Below are 13,484 nucleotides of genomic sequence, written 5' to 3' on the forward strand. Positions count from 1 at the left end.
TAGTACTTCTCACAGTGGGCAGGGAAAAACAAAACTGGTAATGAATGACTTGGAAGGATATATGCATGTATTTACAGTTTGCTCCCAATAATTTGCTGTTTAAACTGTAGATAATAGGCACTAACTTTGGAGAGAGAAAAAATAGCCACAAACCACAAGGTGAATCATCAATACAATGACCAAGAACATGTCTTTGCCAATGTTAGAAATACAATATTCCCAGTTCCTAATTCCTTTAAATACCAAGTCAAGCCAGAGTTCATGACACAGCTGTATATAACAGGGACTAGGGACAAATGCAATGATAGAAACTTTTAAGAGATAACTCCTTTTAAAAATGAATCAATAGGGCTTCCCTGGTGGCGCAATGGCTGAGAATCCGCCTGCCGATGCAGGGCACACGGGTTCGTGCCCCGGTCTGGGAAGATCCCACATGCCGTGGATCGGCTGGTCACGTGAGCCATGGCCGCTGAGCCTGCGCGTCCAGAGCCTGTGCTCCGCAACGGAAGAGGCCACAACAGTGAGAGGCCCGCGTACCGCAAAAAAAAAAGTAATAAAAATGAACCAATAATGCTGGATGTTTATTCATATATCTTTACTGAACTAATGCATACATTTGGAGCCTGAAAAATTTGGAGCCAATATTGCCAACCAGTCATTTGCAAACTAGTGAATTATACCATTGTCATACAGCAAACCATTAGAATCAACCATTTTCAATTATTACAACGACAGTTTTTCAGTGAGATGGTTTTAGGAAAAAAACATAACAATCTATAGTTGGGTTGATGCTGGGGCTAAGATTCATGGATATATAAACAATCTGATAGTTGTGATCACTTCACTTTTGTTTTAGGGCTCTTTGGTTTCTGGTAACAGGAATATATTTTAAACTTGATTACTCCAAAGAGGAATTTTTAGGCTTATGTAACCAAACAGAGGAGGGGCAAGTTAGGGTTTGCCTCAGGAACAGATGGAACCAGGAAATCAAATACTATCAAGACCACATTCTTGCTACCTTTTCTCTGTTTGTGTGTCAACTTCATTCTCTTAGTTTAGTTTCTCAATAAGGATGGAAACCTTATTGCCTGCAGATCTGGGTACACACCAACATAGCTTGTTGATCAGAAAGAAAATGGCATTAGCCTGTTACTCAAGTGTGAAAATTCTAAGGGAAGGCATTTCATAGGCTCAGTCTGGGTCATGTGCCAATGTCAGTTCCAGTCATTGTGGATACTATGACAGGTCCAACTGAGTCAAGTTCTTTATCCTATTAAATTACCAAAGTCAAGGAGACAAAGTCAAGTTAAGAGGATGGCTGCTCCCATCCAAAGCACGTGACTGCATTTTTGGCTTCATGTGTGGGTATGAGGGGAAGGTGGGGCATGGACAATGATAACTCCAGAGGAAGGGGGTGAGTTATGATGGGTATTGTCAATGAAAAGATTACTGGGAGCCAGCAAGTCACTCAATTTATGTCCAGCAAAAAGACTAATAAAATCAGTATCTATAAAATTCAACTCATAATGTTTCCTTCCAAAATACTCACCCACCTCATTTCTGTTAAGAGAACCCCATATTCTCTGTATCTAAGGGCTGACTATTCACCCAGAAGGAAGTAATGCCATCTTGCTCTCCCTTTCAAGATTATTCACCTCCCCTATTGGCAAGTCTGAGCAGCGTGTTCACTTTCACCCCTCCTTCCATTTCACGACGTCTTTAGTAGGGCACTTCAGGAGGGAAGCTCATCTTTACAAGTGCGAGAAGATCCTAGTTCTTTCTTAGTCAACCAGTCACCTTGAAGTTGCAAAAAAAAAAAAAAAAAAAGAAAGAAAAAGAAAAAAAATCCATCCAAAGAGGAAAAGGAAAACAAATAAGAAAAAGAGCCATTCTTTTAAGATTTTGCTCCTCCAAATGTTACCCATTCTCAATGACCCATCTACTATGCCTCTACCCTGTTGTTTGTCTTTGACCATCGGTGAGAGACTCCATCTGGAAGGGATATGTTAGAGAGGAAACATTGCCTTCTTTAGTTCTGTTAGTTGCATTATGCTTCTAACACATTTACGGTCCCTGTAGAGTAGGTATAATTCAATGGCAGGGAAAGTGGGGAATGAAAACCTCAGAGAAAAGCACAGCAAAATATTAGTGTTCTGGAAGAACTGCAGCTGTAATGAGAGGCTTGGGTGAGAGTAATAAGTAGTCAGCTATACCCATCCTTCTCCCAATATTATCTTAGTGTTTTCTTTTTAATCCACAGTATAGAAAAATTTACACGGGGTTGATGCTGGGGTGAGGCAGGAGTGGTGCACAGTTATGACAACTCATCCCAGACGTTTCTGAACCTGAGTCCAAGAGCATCAGCAACTGGGTTAAATTTGCTTTGCAGATGAGGATGAGGTCAGAGGAATGGGATGGAAAACATACATGGTGCAACTTCTTCACTAATTTAGGCAACTAGGTCTCTGGAAAGTGACCTACAAAGCCAAGATATTCTCCAAGGCCTAGGCTTACCAGAGTTGCCTTTTCATCCGCAGGGAGTTATTCTGTTACTCTTTCAGAGTTTGAGAAGGTTTATCAGGAGCTAGGCACACACAGCCTTATTTCCTGCCCCCCTTCTCCCCAATTTTCGAAAAGGAATACTTTTGAGTATTAGAGACATGGAAAAAAATGACATCCTCCTTTTCTCTCTCATCATGTACAAGATTTCACAATTTAGCAACAGGGGGTCCTCTCTTAATGATCAACAAGAGGCCAATAACAGTGCTTTAACCTCAAACATTGGTCTCATTTGAATGTGCTTAGAAAAAAATCTAAGAGTTAGACTTTGCCCTATCAGAGTATTTTAGATTTTCACTCAAAATCAATACTTCCATCCTGGTTCCACTGAAATCCTTTAAGTTGGTTATCATCAATAAATAATTTTCATTTCACTGCAGTAATGACTAAGGTAACAGTCCCTTAATATCATCAGATATCTGGTTAGCATTCAAATTTCACCAATTGTCTCAAATTTTTTTCCTTTTAAGTTGATTTGTTTGATTCAGGAGCAAACAAGGACCACACACTGACTTGGTTATTATGTGTTTTAAGTCTCTTTATATATATTTCCCTTTTATCATTCTTTTTCTTTATCTTGCTCTTAATGTGTGTGAAAAAATAGGTATTTTTATAGAATACCTACTGTCTCATAGAATTTTCAACATTCTAGATTTTGTAGACTGTGTCCTGGTGGTGTCACTTAATACATTCTTCTGTTCCTTGTATTTCCTATGAAAAGTCAAATCTAGAGGCTTGACCAGATGTAGGTTAGGTGATTTGGGGGAGCAAGAAGACATGATATGTGGTGGTGTGTCCTTCATAACTGAATCATAAGAGGAAGCCCAGGATGTCTCTACCATCTATCTTTTGGTGATGTTAAGAATGACTAGTGGGTTCAGTGTTGTCAGTCTGATCCATCCAATATAGAAGTCCCCATCAGATTTTCACCTACTCATTTTAGCAGCCATTATTGATCATTGCTAGATCCATTATCAAATTTTCAAAACAGGTGATTTTTAACTTTTTTTTTTTTTTACTTATTCCTTCTTTTTAAAAAATTTTTATTGGAGTACAGTTGCTTTACAATATTGTGTTAGCTTATACTGTACAGCAAAGTAAATAAGCTATATATATATATATATATATATATATACACACACACACACACACACACATATCCCCTTTTTTGGATTTCCTTCTCATTTAGGTCAAAATAAGTGATTTTCTTTAAAAAAGAACAGTGAGTATTCCATAATGGTATATATGCTTTTTCATTTGAACTATTTGTTTAATTAATGCACTTTATTAAATTAAATAACATTTAACATGAAACTTGATAACTGATCTTTTTTTTTTCTTTTAGTAATTTGAGATAGTTTTGGAACCTTATAAAAGACATTTAAGGTGCTGTGCTCTTTCACAAGAAAGGCCAAAACGTTGTTTTTGGAGCTGTTTTTCTCATGTGCGTGTATATTTTTCTCCCCTTATTGTCAAAGGTAATTTTAACCTTACACAAGTGATCTGTTGACTTGAAATATCATGGGAAAACTTTGACCTAGAACATTTTCAAAGAGGATAGTTACTGGAAATACACAAAAGCTAAGGACACTTGGCAAGGAGGTTATATTACTTGCTTCAAATCTCTACACAAGTACATAGCTTTCTCCTTCCTCAGATTTTTCAATTTTAAATTTGGTTTCTCAATTTCCTGTAAACTAAATTTCAAGAACTTTAAATGACATTCAAGGCCTACCTTTATCTCGCCTTCACTTTATTGGTTTCATATCTACTACTTTTGTGCATTGTCTCCTCTGGCCAAACTAGACAACTATCTCCTTGTCTCCTCTTGTCTCCCCAGGAGTTAAGTACTTCTTGGGGTACACAGAGGGACTTCACTTTTTTTTTTTTTTTAATAGATTCACATATATTCACGCTCTCTTACTAGACTTGTAGTGGACAGCTACTCTTTCTTGGCTAACACCATGTCTTCCTACTAGTTAAAAGAAATGAGCACCCTGATTTCCTTTTGGGGGAATACTTCTCCCACATTGAATTGTTAATCATGGTATCCTACACCAAGTAGGACACAGCTCCAGGTCCCAAGCTCAATGAATTAAAGGAGACTTTCTCCCTAAAATTTTAATTATCAGCAAAGTGACTAAAAGATTGATAATGGTTATAAAGGATTAACTGGCAGCCAGATGAGTTTCCCAAGAGCTAATAGCTATTATTTACTGAGCGCTTGCCAAAGAACCCTAAATACTATGTATAGACTACTATTTGCAAATATAGCAGGGTTAGGTCTTAGTACTTATTTTGTTGTTTTCAGGGTATTTCTTACCCTCTTTTCTCACTTATCCTCAATTGGTCATTTCTCTACTCCCAGTTCATATTCACTCAGGAAGAAAGATTCAAAAAACACTTACCCCTGAAGTGTCAGATGAGTTCTTTTCTTTCTTTTTTCTTTTGTTTTTTATGAATTACAGAGATTTATTTAAGAGTTCCTTCTCTTTCCCCCATAAAACACACACAAAACACTTCTGAAAAGCAGCAAACAATCAAAGTCACTCAAAGGTTTTTTTTTCCTGAATTTTATTTATTTTTTTATACAGCAGGTTCTGATTATCTATTTTATACATATTATATATGTCAATCCCAATCTCCCAGTTCATCACACCACCCCCTCCCCATTTTCCCCCCATGGTACCTATATGTTTGTTCTCTACATCTGTGTATCTATTTCTGCCTTGCAAACTGGTTCATCGGTACCATTTTTCTAGATTCCACATATATGCGCTAATATACGATATTTGTTTTTCTCTTTCTGACTTACTTCACTCTGCATGACAGTCTCTAGGTCCATCCACGTCTCTACGAATGACCCAATTTCATTCCTTTTAATGGCTGAGTAATATTCCATTGTATATATGTACCACTTCTTCTTTATCCATTCGTTTGTTGACGGGCATTTACATTGCTTCCATGACCTGGCTATTGTAAATAGTGCTGCAATGAACATTGGGGTGCATGTGTCTTTTTGAATTACGGTTTTCTTTGGGTATATGCCCCGTAGTGGGATTGCTAGGACATATTGTAATTCTGCTTTTAGTTTTTTAAGGAACGTCCATACTGTTCTCCATAGTGGCTGTATCAATTTACATTCCCACCAACAGTGCAAGAGGGTTCTCTTTTCTCCACACCCTCTCCAGCATTTGTTGTTTGTAGATTTTCTAATGATGCCCATTCTAACTGGTGTGAGGTGAGACCTCATTGTAGTTTTGATTTGCATTTCTCTAATCATTAGTGACGTTGAGCAGTTCTTCATGTGCCTCTTGGACATCTGTATGTCTTCCTTGGAGAAATGTCTATTTAGATCTTCTGCCCATTTTTTGATTAGGTTGTTTGCTTTTTTAATACTGAGCTGCATGAGCTGTTTAAATATTTTGGAGATTAATCCTTTGTCTGTTGATTCGTTTGCAAATATTTTCTCCCATTCTGAGAGTTCTCTTTTCATCTTGTTTATAGTTTCCTTTGCTGTGCAAAAGCTTTTAAATTTCATTAGGTCCCATTTGTTTATTTTTGTTTTTATTTCCATTACTGTAGGAGGTGGGTCAAAAAAGATCTTGCTGTGATTTACATCAAAGAATGTTCTTCCTATGTTTCCCTCTAAGAGTTTAATAGTGTCCGGTCTTACATGTAGGTCTTTAATCCATTTTGAGTTTATTTTTGTGTATGGTGTCAGGGAGTGTTCTAATTTCATTCTTTTACATATAGCTGTCCAGTTTTCCCAGCACTGCTTATTGAAGAGACTGTCTACTCGATTGTATATCCTTGCCTCCTTTGTCATAGATTAGTTGACCATAGGTGCATGAGTTTATCTCTGGGCTTTCTATCCTGTTCCATTGATCTATATTTCTGTTTTTGTGCCAGTACCATATTGTCTTGTTTACTGTAGCTTTGTAGTATAGTCTAAAGTCAGAGAGTCTGATTCCTCCAGCTCTATTTTTTTCCCCTCAAGATTGCTTTGGCTATTTGGGGTCTTTTGTGTCTCTATACAAATTTTAAGAGTTTTTGTTCTAGTTCTGTAAAAAATGCCATTGGTAATTTGATAGGGATTGCATTGAATCTGTAGATTGCTTTGGGTAGTATAGTCATTTTCACAATATTGATTCTTCCAAGCCAAGAACATGGTATATCTCTCCATCTGTTTGTGCCATCTTTGATTTCTTTCATCAGTGTCTTACAGTTTTCTGAGTACAGGTATTTTACCTCCTTAGGTAGGTTTATTTCTAGGTATTTTACTCTTTTTGTTGCAGTGGTGAATGGGATTGTTTCCTTAATTTCTCTTTCTGATCTGTCATTGTTAGTGTATAGGAATGCAAGAGATTTCTGTGCATTGATTGTGTATCCTGCAACTTTACCAACTTCATTGATTAGCTATAGTAGTTTTCTGGTAGCATCTTTAGGATTCTCTATGTATAGTATCATGTCATCTGCAGACAGTGACAGTTTTACTTCTTCTTTTCCAATTTGTATTCTTTTTATTTCTTTTTCTTCTCTGATTGCTGTGGCTAGGAATTCCAAAGCTATGTTGAATAATAGTGGTGAGAGTGGACATCCTTGTCTTGTTCTTGATCTTAGAGCAAATGCTTTCAGTTTTTCAACATTGAGAATGATGTTTGCTGTGGGTTTGCTGTATATGGCCTTTATTATGTTGAGGTAGATTCCCTCTATACCACTTTCTGGAGAGTTTTTATCATAAATGGATGCTGAATTTTGTCAAAAGCTTTTTCTGCATCTGTTGAGATGATCATATGGTTTTTATTCTTCAATTTGCTAATATAATTTATCACATTGATTTACATATATTGAAGAATCCTTACATCACTGGGATAAATCCCACTTTATTATAGTGTATGATCCTTTTAATGTTTTGTTGGATTCTGTTTGCTAGTATTTTGTTGAGGATTTTTGCATCTATATTCATCAGTGATATTGGTCTGTAATTTTCTTTTTTTGTAGCATCTCTGTCTGGTTTTGGTATCAGGCTGATGGTGGCCTCGTAGAATGAGTTTGGGAATGTTCCTTCCTCTGCAATTTTTTGGAAGAGTTTGAGAAGGATAGGTGTTAACTCTTCTCTAAATGTTTGATAGAACTCACCTGTGAAACCATCTGGTACTGGACTTTTGGTTGTTGGAAGATTTTTAATCACAGTTTCAATTTCAGTGCCTGTGGGTGGTCTGTTCATATTTTCTATTTCTTCGTGGTTCAGTCTTGGAAGGTTATACCTGTGTAAGAATTTGTCCATTTCTTCCAGGTTGTCCATTTTATTGGCATAGAGTTGCTTGTAGTAGCCTCTTATGATGCTTTGTATTTCTGCAGTGTCTGTAGTAACTTCTCCTTTTTCATTTCTAATTTTATTAATTTGAGTCCTCTCCCTCTTTTTCTGGATGAATCTGGCTTAAGATTTACCAATTTTGTTTATCTCCTTAAAGAACCAGCTTCTAGTTTTATCGATCTTTGCTAATGTTTTCTTTGTTTGTATTTCATTTATTTCTGCTCTGATCTGTATGATTTCTTTCCTGCTACTAACTTTGGGTTTTCTTTGTTCTTCTTTCTCTAGTTCCTTTAGCTGTAAGGTTAGATTGTTTACTTGAGATTTTTCTTGTTTCTTGAGGTAGGATTGTATTGCTATAATCTTCCCTCTTAGAACTGCTTTTGCTACATCCCATAGGTTTTGGATTGCTGTGTTTTCTTTGTTATTTGTCTCTATGTATTTTATGATTTCCCCTTTGATTTCTTCAGTGATCTCTTGGTTATTTTGTAGCATATTATTTAGCGTCCACGTGTTCGTGTCTTTTAGTTTTTTTTTCCTGAAACTGATTTCTAATCTCACAGCGCTGTGGTCAGAAAAGATGCTTGATACAACTTCAATTTTCTTAAATTTACTGAGGCTTGATTTGTGACCCAAGGTATGATCTATCTTGGAGAATGTTCCATGTGCACTTGAGAAGAAAGTGTAGTCTGCTGTTTGCAGATGGAATGTCCTATAAATATCAATTAAATCTATCTGGTCTATTGTGTCATTTAAAGCTTGTGTTTCCTTATTAATTTTCTATCTGGATGATCTGTCCGTTGGTGTAAGTGAGGTGTTAAAGTCCCCCACTATTATTGTTGTACTGTTGATGTCCTCTTTTCCAGCTGTTAGCAGTTGCCTTATGTATTGAGGTGCTCCTACGTTGGGTGCATATATGTTTATAATTGTTATATCTTCTTCTTGCATTGATCCCTTGATCATTATGTAGTGTCCTTCCTTGTCTCTTATAACATTATTTATTTTAAAGTCTATGTTATCTGATATGAGTATTGCTACTGCAGCTTTCTTTTGATTTCCATTTGCATGGAATATCTTTTTCCATCCCCTAATTTTCAGTCTGTATGTGTCCCTAGGTCTTAAGTGGTTCTCTTGTAGACAGCATATAAGTGGATGTTGTTTTTGTATCCATTCAGCAAGCCTGTGTCTTTTGGTTGGAGCATTTAATCCATTCACATTTAAGTTAATTATCAATATGTTTGTTCCTATTACCATTTTCTTAATAGTTTTGGGGTTTTTTTTTATAGGTCCTTTTCTTCTCTTGTGTTTCCCACTTAGAGAAGTTCGTTTAGCGTTTGTTGTGGAGCTGATTTGGTGGTACTGAATTCTCTTAGCTTTTGCTTCTCTGTAAAGCTTTTGATTTCTCTGTCGAATCTGAATGAGATCCTTGCTGGGTAGAGTAATCTTGGTTGTAGGTTCTTCCCTTTCATCACTTTTAAGTATATCATGCCACTCCCTTCTGGCTTGTAGAGTTTCTGCTGAGAAATCAGCTGTTAACCTTATGGGAGTTCCCTTGTTTGTTGTCATTTTTCCTTTGTTGCTTTTAATAATTTTTCTTTGTCTTTAATTTTTGTGTACTATGTGTCTTGGCATGTTTCTCCTTGGGTTTTTCTTGCCTGGGACTCTCTGAACTTCCTGGACTTGGGTGGCTATTTCCTTTCCCATGTGAGGGAAGTTTTTGACTATAATCTCTTCAAATATTTTCTCAGATCTTTTCTTTCTTTCTTCTTCTGGGACCCCTATAATGCGAATGTTGGTGTGTTTAATCTTGTCTCAGAGATCTCTTAGGCTGTCTCTTTTTATACTTTTTTCTTTATTGTGTTCCATGGCAGTGAATTCCACCATTCTGTCTTCCAGGTCACGTATCCATTCTTCTGCCTCATATATTCTGCTATTGACTCCTTCTAGTATATTGTTCATTTCAGTTAGTGTATTGCTCATCTCTGTTTGTTTGTTCTTTATTTCTTCTAGTTGTTTGTTCTTTAATTCTTCTAGATCTTTGTTAAACATTTCTTGCATCTTCTCGATCTTTGGCTCCATTCTTTTTCCGAGGTCCTGGGTCATCTTCACTATCATTATTCTGGATTCTTTTTCTAGAAGGTTGCCTATTTCCATTTCATTTAGTTGTTTTTCTGGGGTTTTATCTTGTTCCTTCATCTGGTACATAGTCCTCTGCCTTTTCATTTTGTCTATCTTTCTGTGAACGTGGTTTTCGTTCCATATGCTGCAGGATTGTCATTCTTCTTGCTTCTGCTGTCTGCCCTCTGGTGGATGAGGCTACCTAAGAGGCTTGTGCGAGCTTCCTGATGGGAGGGACTGGTGGTGGGTAGAGCTGGGTGTTGCTCTGGTGGGCAGAGCTCAGTGACTTTAATCCATTTATCTGCTGATGGGTGGGGCTGAGTTCCCTCCCTGTTGGTTGTGTGGCCTGAGGCAACCCAGCACTGGAGACTACCAGGCTCTTTGGTGGGGCTAATGGTGGTCTTTGGGAGGGCTCACACCAAGGAGTACTTCCCAGAATTTCTGCTGCCAGTGTCTTTGTCCCGGCAGTGAGCCAAAGACACCCCCCGCCTCTGCAGGAGACCCTCCAACACTAGCAGGTAGGTCTGGTTCAGTCTCCTATAGGGTCACTGCTCCTTCTCCCTGGGTCCTGATGCACACACTACTTTGTGTGTGCCCTCCAAGAATGGAGTCTCTGTTTGCCCCAGTCCTGTCAAAGTCCTGCAGTCAATTCCCACTAGCCTTCAAAGTCTGATTCTCTGGAAATTCCTCCTCCTGTTGCTGGACCCCCAGGTTGGGAAGCCTGATGTGGGGCTCAGAACCTTCACTCCGGTTGGTGGACTTCTGTGGTATAACTGTTCTCCTGTTTGTGAGTCACCCACCCAGCGATTATGGGATTTAATTTTATTGTGATTGCACCCCTCCTACCATCTCATTGTGGCTTTTCCTTTGTCTTTGGATGTGGGGTATCTTTTTTGGTGAGTTCCAGTGTCTTCCTGTCAATGACTGTTCAGCAGTTAGTTGTAATTCCGGTGTTCTCGTAAGAGAGAGTGAGTGCATGTCCTTCTACTCCATCTTTTTTCTTCTTTTTTTTTTTTTTTTTTTTGCGGTACGCGGGCCTCTCACTGTTGTGGCCTCTCCCGTTGTGGAGCACAGGCTCTGGACGCGCAGGCCCAGCAGCCATGGCTCACAGGCCTAGCCGCTCCGCGGCATGTGGGATCTTCCCGGATCGGGGCACAAACCTGTGTCCCCTGCATTGGCAGGTGGACTCTCAACCACTGCACCACCAGGGAAGCCCCTCTACTCCATCTTGAACCAATCTCCAGATCGTTCTTATAGGCATACTTGTAGGGCTGTTTTCTCTGGATTCAAAAGAACAAATAAAACTGGAACTGGAAAAAGTAAAAGAAAGATAAAGTGGGAATTCAACCTGCTGAGGAAGATGGTTAGAAAGAGGAAGGATTAGAACTTTCAGAGTTTTGGGGAGCAAAATGAAAGTTTATCTGATTTTTTACCTACAGGTAACCTGTCATTCAACAGTCCTGAATACCTGTGGGTCCTCCTGGAGAAAGGGGTGAGGGAACTTGGATACCTTATATGAAGATGAGAAAAAACAAACAAAAAACACCCTTACCATAACCGCAATAAAATTGGAATAAAATGAATGGGAAATTCCACTATAAATGAGGCAGAGGTAGAACCAATGTTAATTTTATTTCTTCCTTTCCTGTTGGCTATACCTATCGTATTTCTTTTATTTCTAACTACACTGGCTTCAACTTTCCAAAACAATGTGAAGTGAAAATGTAATAATAGTATAATGACAGCCATCCTTGTTACATTTCTAACTTCCAATATTTCTCCATTAAATGCAATATTGGCTATTAGTTTAAGATACCCATTTTCAAATTAAGAAATTAAACTTCTATTCCTAGATTTTTTAAGTGCTTTGTTTAGAAATGGACAGATTAATGAATCTCTTGGTGTTTTAACGGGATGAAAAAAGATTTTTTATTGGTCTTACTGGAATGATGCATTTGGTCAAATTCAGTTCCTATCATTTAATTAACCATGGTAATACTGAACAACACTAAAAAATATAGAGAAGTTGGTTTGCAGTATTGTTTGACATTTTCCCATTCACATTTGTAAATGATTCAGCTCCTCCCACTCCCCATAATATAATCTTTGTTAATTTTAGTACCAAGATTATCCACTCTTCCAAAAAATACAGCAGTATGATGTAGTTGTTAACAACACATGCTATTCAGTTCACATCTTAGCTTCACCACTTACTGGCTGTGTGACCTTCAACAAGTCAAGTGACCAACAAAGATTAGGGTGATAGAACAGAATGTAAAGTCTATAAACCTTCATAAGGTACAAATGGTATAAATAACAAACAGTGAGAAGGGAAGAAAAAGCAAAGACAAATTTGCTACTTTTTCATATTTTTATAGCTGGGTCAAAATACGTAATTGAAAGCAGATAAATATATCCATCTGTCTATTCTTAGATTTATTAGTATAAAGATAAACCCTAAGAAAGATAATATCATGACTAATAGTGATGGAGGAAAGAATGCTGAAAGGAAGAAGAACAATTTAATTTAATCATTGTTCAGAATATACTGTCTAAAGCAAGTCAACAAATATGGACAATTGGCTAAATCAAATACACCACCTGTTTTTGTAGATACAGTTTAGTGAAATACAGCCACACCCATTTGTTCACATGGCTGCTTTTGTGCTACAACACCAGAGTCAAGTGGCCACCAGAGACCTATGGGCTGCAAGGCCTAGAATATTTATTCTCTCACTTGTTACAGAAAGTGTTTGATGCCCCATGTTCTAAAGCAATAGAGTATTAAGTATGTCTGTGTATATATACGATTACAATGATAAAGATAGCCTCTATTAAAAAAATTCAAATATTTCATATGATAAAAGAATCATTGACACACACAAAAGTTGCCTAGAAAGAATGACAATGTAACTGACAGCTGACTTCTCAACAGAAACAAAGTCAGGAAACAATGAGATATTTTCATACTAATGAAGAAAATAATTATTAACCAAGATTAGTTACCCTACTAGAATGTCAGTTGAGAATGAGACTGAAATAAAGACATTATTCTAATAGACAAAAACTAAGAGGGCTTACCACTAACCGATCTTCACTATACAATGTTGAAAAATGTGTACCTAGGAAAGCAGGAAAATGATACCAGAAAGAAGGTCAAAGACAAAAAAAAAAAAAAAATTGGTCAACAAAGAAATTGGTAAACATGTGAGTAAATCTATATAAACATTAACTGTATAAAGCAATAATGATAATGTCTAATTTGGAGATAAAGTTAAAAGGCAGAACTGAAATTTCTGACACAAATGCATGCAAGATAAAAAAGTGATCAAAGAGTTAGGAAGCTTATGTATTGTTTAGTAGGCTGGTAAAGTTACTGAGGTTAATTTTAATTTTTAAAAATATTCACTTTAAATTTTAAAGGGTAATTACCAAAAGAAATTCCAAAATAGCAGAGGAGGAAAATAGGAAAAACATCTGAAATGCAATT

The sequence above is a fragment of the Mesoplodon mirus genome (assembly GCF_964341445.2).
Source record: "Mesoplodon mirus genome assembly, chromosome: 5".
Classification (NCBI taxonomy): domain Eukaryota; kingdom Metazoa; phylum Chordata; class Mammalia; order Artiodactyla; family Ziphiidae; genus Mesoplodon; species Mesoplodon mirus.